Genomic DNA, 9,555 nt, shown 5'->3' with positions numbered 1-9,555 from the left:
TCTCAAAATTACATTGAGATTTTAGAGTAAACTTCACAAACAATGTCACATATTGTGATTATACTGTCTAACAAATGAGCCTACATTTCTAAGGTTAAATTACCATTGTTCGTGGTTTATGCCAGGATTGTTCTCTTTCAGTGCAGCTAAGCACAGGGGGTACAACAGATAAATTAAGCTGGGAATAATGAGCAGTTTGAAACAGCAAGGCAACCGTATGATTGCACAAAGCAGTGCCTGCCACACATGAACACTTGCTGTGTGTGAGCACCAAAGGTGAAGCATCCTTGAGTCCAACCTAAAAAAAATGTATATATATATACATAATTATTAATTGTACTTCTTGCCAATAAAATACAAGTTAGAAGCATGTTAATTTTAGTTGAACAATAACCAAGGTGGCTTTGTAGGTGCAGATAACACTTTGGCTGCTCTGGGTTTATGTAATACTTAAATACTAAAACCATTTAGGTTTCTTAAATATGGAAGCCAAATTCAGACTGACAACATTCTGATTCTTCTGCCAAACCTCCTTGTTATTTGTAATACTTCAAGAAAATGAACACATCGGAACACACATGAACAATTCGGAACACAAATGAAGGCATTTGAACACTTGAACACATTTGAACACACTTGAACACCTGAATAGTGGTAAAGTTGGTTTTATATTTGCACATTTGAATTTTCCCCTTAATAATATAATTTTATAAAAGTTTTATATGCAAGCTCTAAATAGCTAAATCATATTAGAAGCAAATATCAAAGTACAACATTGTTCACAGTCAAATAAACAGTATTAATGTTGTTTTCAAGTCACACTTGTATGCTAATTCCGATCGAATATTCAAAGTAAAATGGTAAACAATATAGATACTTCTAAATGAACGAATGTGCGATTATAAAAAACAACTTCACCTCTAAAACACCTGAACTGGTTTTGGAGAACGGTGAACCCTATGTCACTAGCATACTATTAAATTGTGTGGTGCCTCATTTTTCCTCATTGATCTATAGCACAAGGCTCTAACGCAGACTTCCCCTGACACCCTGTCTTTATTTGAAACTGATAACAATAACACAAACACATGATGAAAACAATTAATGCATTCCTGTTTGTTTACAGTTAGCCAACAATTAACGTTAGCAATGAAATTGATTAACATTAAATGTTGCTTACCTTCGTAACCGTGTATATACGAGGCTGCGTATAGTTTAAAGCCTTTTTCCAGCTTGCTGGATGGAGCTGTTGTAGTTCTGGTAATGCGATGCACATCGGTAACGTTAATCCGTGGGAGGTCCTGGAGACAGCGGGTGTAGAACATAGCCATTGCTAAACCGGAACTGAGTGAGCCCTATTGAAAAGAACGCGGAAGTAGGCGTGCAAGTAGCGCATTGGACTTTAATATTTAAAGTCCTGACATTCACACATGCAGTGCTACCGTTGTTATTTTTTTTTCTTTTTTCGAATTAAACAATTAGCCTCTGTCAAAGTTGTTTGGCGCTGTGGCTTAGTTTGTCAAAGTGCCTGTCTAGTAAACAGGAGATCCTGGGTTCGAATCCCAGCAGTGCTTTGTCTGCAGTTAGCTGTTCTTTCATGGGCCAGAGAGTTCTAAAAAGTGCTTTCTGTGCAACAGTGCTAGAGGCAGCAGAGCACTCAGGCTCTGTGGCGCAATGGATAGCGCATTGGACTTCTAGGCTGTGAGCTGAGTCATTCAAAGGTTGTGGGTCCGAGTCCCACCAGAGTCACAAGCTTTGCTCTTTTTCTTCACTGACTTAAGGTGTGGTGCGTTTCCAACATTTTAGGCATCTGTCCATCCCGTTTTGCTTCTTTCTTTCATATCGTAGTGCAGGATTAGATACTAGGGGTACTCTAAAACAAAGCCGATGACTTAATTGAGGTGTTTTAAATAAGGGAGATTAGAAAACAGTGTAGGGCCTAATGGGCTTGAGGAATGACTCGAAGGCAACCTGTGGTTTTGGGGAAAAGTAACTGCCACCTCTTGTTGAGATCAAGCCTTTTGGATTTGTTGTACAAGTGCCTCTTTATGCATGTGCAAAGTAACTGAGTAGAAAGCATAGTAAATTTTGCTTCCCCCGCCCCCACTGTCTTAGATGAAACTGCGTTTGGAAGTATCGTATCCAGAGGTTTTTTTCTATTAGTGTTAAGACTGAGTTGGCCAGAGCACCTGTCTTGGGAACAGCAGGTGCTAGGTTCAAATCCAAACTGCACCTTTCCCTCAGATTATGGGAGAGTGGCTTTCTGATCTGAAACTCTTTCAATGGCCGAGAGCATATGTTTGTCCTGATTTCCATTTTCCGAGCTGACTCTGGGTTTGGATGTAATGAAACTGGAGGTTCCAAAAAACACTTAACACATGATTAAGGATAGATTAAATAAAAATAAATTCACGCATTTTTTGCTTTGATTTTGAACAGAGGCCAGGTTACCGCTCAGGTTTGAGACATGATCATCCAGACTCTAAAAGACCACATCCATCTTGTCAGCATTTTCTGCATCCTGACATGCTAGTGTTTGTTGTGTATTGGTTTTTTTTAAAATAAAGTCAAAGATCAGTAATAAGTGAAGCTCCATGATGAGTTGTTTAATGTGATGAGTTGTTTTAAAGATTTTTTTTTTATTGTGTAATTTGTTTATTTTTTTTCATTATTATTTTATTTACTGTTTATTTTCTCAGTTGAATTTATTTTGGTTTTGGCTGTAGTTTGTGTTTTTCTTTCCTTCAGTGATTCTGCTGTTGACAGTTGTTCATCAATAATTCTCAATCCTTCTTTAATTAGACACTTAATTGTCTCATTAACTTCATCACTCTCTGATTGTTCAACCCTCTGTAGTGACAACACTAGTGAGGATTTTGCTCTGGAATTGAAGGAGTTAAATGTGTTCGATGAAAAATACAAACTGTGGAATGTATTTTTAACAGAAATATTCTGGAAACTGAATTTACCAATGTAAAATGTTGAAAACATCAGATTACTGGCAACCACTGCTGCCAGTATTTTAACATACATTTTACAGATATTTTACACAATAAGAGTTTGCTAATTAACACTCTGAGTGTTAAAAAATTTAACACTTTCAAAGGTGTTTTTTTTAACACTTTTATAGTGGTTCCCATATAAACACTGAGAGAGTGTTCATTTTAACTCCAAGGTAGTTAATAAAAAAATATAAAAATAACAAGACTGTGGAATTTGTTTTTAACAAAAATATTCTGTAAACTGAATTTATGAATTTAAAATGTTTAAAACAGTAAATTACTGGCAACCACAGCTGCCGGTATTTTTTCGTAAAATCAAAAAAGGAAAAAGAAAAATAGCTAAACGGTTTTTGTGTCACCATTGTGAAGGACAGTAGCGTCTGTGTTCAAGTCCAAGATGAACTGTGAGTGTTTGATGTTATGCTGCATCTTTTTTTTTTTTTAAAGGTAACTGTAGTTACTAATGGGTCCGTGTATCATCCGTTCATTTGATTATTCCTTTTATTACGGAAAACGAAACATCAGAAAAACGATGAATATTTCGTTTTTCTGTTTATTCTGTAGGCAGAAAAAACGGAAACTCATCTGTTATTCTGCTTATTAACTTAAAACGAAATATTAAAACAAACACAAAACCAAAACGAAATAATGGGTCAAAAAATGGTCCGTGTACGCTCCGTGTACGTTTTGTTTATTTGTTTTCCATTTTCAAACGGAATAAAGGAAATGGAGAAAACGGCCGTTTTTCCGTTTTTCTTTTGCTCACGAGAAAACGAAAAAACGAGATTTTGGCTGGATTTTCGTTTTTTGGTTTAGAGTAGGAAAACGGATAAACGACTTTAAAATTCATTTTACACATGTAGGCGGTGCTGAAACGCCCACTTTCCTCTAATTGGTCAACCAAATCTGCGCTCGTGACGTCACCCTCAAAATAAAAGCCTTACACGCAGGCTTTTAATTATTATTATTTAATTATATATATAAACTAAGTTTACATATTCTATCATTTGAACCACACACAGTTAGCAGGCTTACATTCATTGCGTATGTATAAATTAAATAAAAACGTAAATCAGCAGTATTCTTAGACATTTGTCATTAAAATAAGGTCATAGTTCACTGCCAAGCTTCTTGCTGCTGTGCACCTGATGCAGAGCAAAGAAAGCCATTTCCGAGCAGCACCTGGTTTGCATGATTGTTTCAGAGCAAGGGCTTTATAATAATAATAATAATAATAATAATTATTATTATTATTATTATTATCAGTTACTAGTATTTTTATTGTTTGGTGTGTTTTTTTTCTTTTTAATAGTTGTTACCAGAACCAGAATAAGAACACTTTGGGCCCTGCTAAAAAATAAAGGGTACCATTTGTTTTCATTTATTTCTTCCTATTTTAATTATATATTGTAATTATTTATTTGATAATTAATACTATTTTATTGCAACGCCAAAGTAGGCCTGTCTTATTATTATTTTTTTATTAAATTTGCTGTTATTGTAGGCTAGATGGCAGGCTTTAAATATTTTAAATGACATTTACTCATAACCTTACTAATTCGAGAGCCGAACCTAAAAAAGTTTAAGTGCAATAAGCCTGTATAATAAAGGGAGCCGCAATGCATATTTCTAGCGCATTCTTTCACTCAACAATTATTGCTGGAATAATGAAATAAATTTCAAATTAACTAATTAAACACATTATAGTTGATAAAAAAAATTGTGTCTAGTAGTTCCGACAAACAGTTGAGCTCGCTACATGTGCGTTGCGCTAATAATTTGACATTTGCTCTTCTTGAGAAAGTGCTACAGCGGGCCCTGCTATTTCACATATAAAGTTAGTGATACGTATTTTAAATTAGTATTGCACATTATTCATTCATTTTCTTGTCGGCTTAGTCCCTTTATTAATCTGGGGTCGCCACAGCGGAATGAACCGCCAACTTATTTAGCAAGTTTTTATGCAGCGGATGCCCTTCCAGCCACAACCCATCTCTGGGAAACATCCACACACACACACACACACACACACTTATACAGTACGGACAATTTAGCCTACCCAATTCACCTGTACCTCATGTCTTTTTACTGTGGGGAAAACCGGAGCACCCGGAGGAAACCCATGCGAACGCACTACACTACTGAATTAGACACACAATCTCAAAAAAAAACTTGATGCTTATTTACATTATCTAAAGTCATTTCTTACGAGGTAGGATCTGTTGTTGTATTATATATTTTCGTTTTAATATGCAAATAATTTTCTTTAATTTGTAATAGGTCCCTCATTGCATAAAATAACCAGCCTTTGTATTCAATATGTTTGTAAATTGTCCATCCAGTTTGACGCAAGCTAAACAACATTTTGGCCTGTTTTGCTTATTAAATGAGTGATTTTCACGGAGAAACAAATCATCCATCCACACAGTTTTGTATAGGACCTGTGTGAACAAAAATATACACTTCATCATAGCCTATAGGAAAATGTATCTGTTTAGAACAAATTTTGTGTTGTATAATTAAAAATATTAAAAATACAATAATAAAAAAAGGAATAACATTTAAAGTGCAATGCTTCAAAGATCCAATACGCTGCATGCAGAGCCAAAACAAAAACTGGTTTGTTTGTTTAATAAAATAATAATATGAAATTAAAGTGAAATAGTTCCATAACCTGTATTATAACTGTAGTCACCCTAGATGACAAATCATCCATTGCGCCGGTCAGTTTCACCTTTAATCAAGAATGTGCCAGAACCAAATGAGAATATTTACAGATTACCTCGGAATGAGACCTCGGTCTGTGAAGGATGCAGTACACAGAAACTCGTTGAGAATGGAGATGCATGTTAGATGTTTTATATCCCTTTAGATATTGTAAATAAACAACTAGTTTTTATAGAGATTGTGTCATGTCTTTTCTTTGACGCACGCGCTGAACAGCCTGTAGCCTAAATAATAGTTTAGATTTTATAACATATAATGTTCCATTACTTTAAATGTATAATGTTTTTTAATATGTATGGATTATATAAAATATATAGTTTATATAAATGCGCTCTGATCATTCAAGGATCATAATGCGTTGCATATTCTTCTTATTCTTCATCAGGCTTGATCCATAAATTGTGTATTTTATAAACTGATCGTTTATAAGGACTAAGCTATTAATAACTGTAATCCCTCGAATGGAAAAGTCTTGATTAAAGAAAAAGAGAACTTAATTCGACATATGCATATAGTGCGCTTATTTCTGCGCGCATCGCGCGCTTTACCGAATTACCTTTTTTATTTTTTATGCACTATAAATGCATCTGGCAGCACCGAAAAGTGCAAATGCCAAGTTATTAGCGCAGCGCACAGACAGCTAGCTCGTCTAGTCTGAACCAGGGGTTTTCAAACTATTCATTGCACACCGATCCGATTGCATTTTATTTAGGATAAACCACTTATTTAAAATTAATTAATTAAAAGGTGCGTACTCTCCAATACACCACTGTAGTGTCATAATATTTAATAATTATAATTAAGATAGACACCTGACCTCCATTTAATAAACAATTTATTTGCCATACTCTGTTAATTTTAAGTTTAAAGTTTAAATCATTTATGTTAAACTTAAATTATTTAAAAACTTAAAAAGACTTAAATTGAGTCATTTAAGACATTTTAGGTCATAAGTTTACATACATTGACCGTTGCATTTAGTAGGCCTATTCTGGTCTAAATAAGCTTTTTGCATCTTAGGTGTTTACACACACAAATTAAGCAGCTTATACGTACATTTAATGTTACTTTGAAATAACTTTTGATGCAATAAATAATCCTAAATAGTTGAAAGTGTTAACATATTCTTGAAATGTAGTTATTTTATAACTATGAAATTTATTACTAAACAAAGTGAATCATTGTGAATTTGCCAAGAAATAATCCACTTTACCACCGTAAAGCAATGCCCCACACTCACTAGAACGGTAGAACCTGGACTGTATGATATGTTCTGTATGTATAATAGAGAAAATAAGCAAGATGCGCAGTCTCATGCAGCCTGAAATATAGCGCGTCACAGCAATGAACTAAAAATAAAACCACCCTTGAAATGCTGGCGATCTTAATTTTTTCAGCCTACACTGACTGAGAATAATGTTGCACTATTTTATTAACAAATAATTAGAATGTTTTTTTTTCCTTCAACACATTCATCATTACTTTTGCCTGTGCAAGTTTTTTTGCGCGCGCTTGAGCGCGAAGGCATCTATTTTCAGGTGCAAGATGCCACTTTGGGTGGCATCAGCACACTCTGCCACACCTGTGGCTATGTTCCTGCTACAATAATAATAACAACAACAACGACAAAATAATAACAAAAAATAATAATAATAAGACAGGCCTACTTTGACGTTGCAATAAAAAAGTATTAATTATCAAATAAATATTTACAATAGGCTAAAGGCATATATTAAATTAAAATAGGAGAAAATCCAATAGAAACAAATGGTACCATTTATTAAAGCCCCATGCAGGGTCCATTGTGTTCTTACAACCATTAAATAACTAAGTAAATAATAATAATAACAATACTAATAATAATAGGCCTAATAATAATAATAATAATAATAATAATAATAATAAATTTTATACAGAGTAGGCTATTATTTAGGCCTACAATAGCTCTGAAACAATCATGCAAACCAGGTGCTGCTCGGAAATGGCTTTCTTTGCTCTGCATCAGGTGCACAGCAGCAAGAAGCTTGGCAGTGAACTATGACCTTATTTTAATGACAAATGTCTAAGAATACTGCTGATTTACGTTTTTATTTAATTTATACATACGCAATGAATGTAAGCCTGCTAACTGTGTGTGGTTCAAATGATAGAATATGTAAACTTAGTTTATATATATAATTAAATAATAATAATTAAAAGCCTGCGTGTGAGGCTTTTATTTTGAGGGTGACGTCACGAGCGCAGATTTGGTTGACCAATTAGAGGAAAGTGGGCGTTTCAGCACCGCCTACATGTGTAAAATGAATTTTAAAGTCGTTTATCCGTTTTCCTACCCTAAACCAAAAAACGAAAATCCAGCCAAAATCTCGTTTTTTCGTTTTCTCGTGAGCAAAAGAAAAACGGAAAAACGGCCGTTTTCTCCATTTCCTTTATTCCGTTTGAAAATGGAAAACAAATGAACAAAATGTACACGGACCGTACACGGACCATTTTTTGACCCATTATTTAGTTTTGGTTTTGTGTTTGTTTTAATATTTCGTTTTAAGTTAATAAGCAGAATAACAGATGAGTTTCCGTTTTTTCTGCCTACAGAATAAACAGAAAAACGAAATATTCATCGTTTTTCTGATGTTTCGTTTTCCGTAATAAAAGGAATAATCAAATGAACGGATGATACACGGACCGGTCCGTGTACTTTTTGTTCATTTGTTTTCCGGGTTTAAACGAAATAAATGAAATGGAGAAAACGGCCGTTTTTCCGTTTTTCTTTTGCTCACGAGAAAACGAAAAAACGAGATTTTGGCTGGATTTTCGTTTTTTTGGTTTAGGGTAGGAAAACGAATAAACGACTTTAAAATTCATTTTACACATGTAGGCGGTGCTGAAACGCCCACTTTCCTCTAATTGGTCAACTAAATCTGAGCTCGTGACGTCTTACTCTATGCGTCTACCAAAATAATAGTCCTCTGCAATCAGCAGCCACGCTTATTATTGTTAATATTATTATTATTTTATAAATATACTATAAACTATGTATATGTTAACGTATTCTATCATTTCAACTACAAAACTACAAAGACATATAAGCACACATAGGCTATAATATTTATAATGTTATAGAACTTAAGTCAATCAGTAATTATTTTTAAATGATTGTATTTATTTTTTTTAATCAACGATACTTATTTTAGATAAAGATAAATCACAATGAGTTAGTAAATGATTACTGTTGCTCCCACAATCATTTATTTATTTTTATGTTTTATTATTATGCTTTAAACAACATATATGACAATATAATAAACAAAATAATGCCATGGTGATAGACAGTAAATAATAACAAAAGCACAAAAAATAAATAAAACAAACACAAAAAAACAAGAGTATAAATAATTAAGTAAAATTCTTTCAATTACAAACAAGCAAGACCTTTACATTGGACAGAAACATTTATATGCAACACTTTACAGGCATGGAAACAGTTACTCTGTATGTTGCTAAATGCTTCATTTGTGAGTTCATCTAAAGTGAGGACTATGCTTTAAAAATACCTTATAAACTGTATCAAATCAAAAAATAAACCTTTGTAATCTTATCAAAAAATAAAATCACTACAGTTGATTTTGCAATTGCTGATTGTGTTAAAATTTCAGACATTTTATACTGGCATTTGGCCACTAGGTGTCAGTACGATACTATATAACTGTGCCTTCAGTGCATTGGGCAAGAGCGATTGGTCTCACTTTTGTCTTCCTGCTTATTTTTACACACACAATTTGGGAAATGTTGACAATCTTTTATGTGTATTTTTATTTTTATTTTATTT

The 9,555-nt window shown here is 33.6% G+C and overlaps 1 long non-coding RNA gene and 1 other non-coding gene across 2 annotated transcripts in view; one reads left to right on the top strand and one right to left on the bottom strand.

Moving 5' to 3' along the window:
- The window catches only part of LOC141381964 (uncharacterized), a 1,176,553-nt gene that overhangs the window by 646,065 nt on the left and 520,933 nt on the right, over window positions 1-9,555 (bottom strand). The gene's annotated exons all lie outside the window — the stretch shown is intronic.
- On the top strand, window positions 1,661-1,749 carry trnar-ucu (transfer RNA arginine (anticodon UCU)). The gene is given in 2 exon segments: window positions 1,661-1,697; window positions 1,714-1,749. It is a non-coding gene; the product is annotated as a tRNA-Arg (tRNA).

Source organism: Danio rerio, chromosome 4 (genome assembly GCF_049306965.1).
Source record: "Danio rerio strain Tuebingen ecotype United States chromosome 4, GRCz12tu, whole genome shotgun sequence".
NCBI classification, from domain to species: domain Eukaryota; kingdom Metazoa; phylum Chordata; class Actinopteri; order Cypriniformes; family Danionidae; genus Danio; species Danio rerio.
The sequence above is the reverse complement of the archived record's forward strand: the minus strand, read 5'-3'. Positions and strand labels throughout refer to the sequence as shown.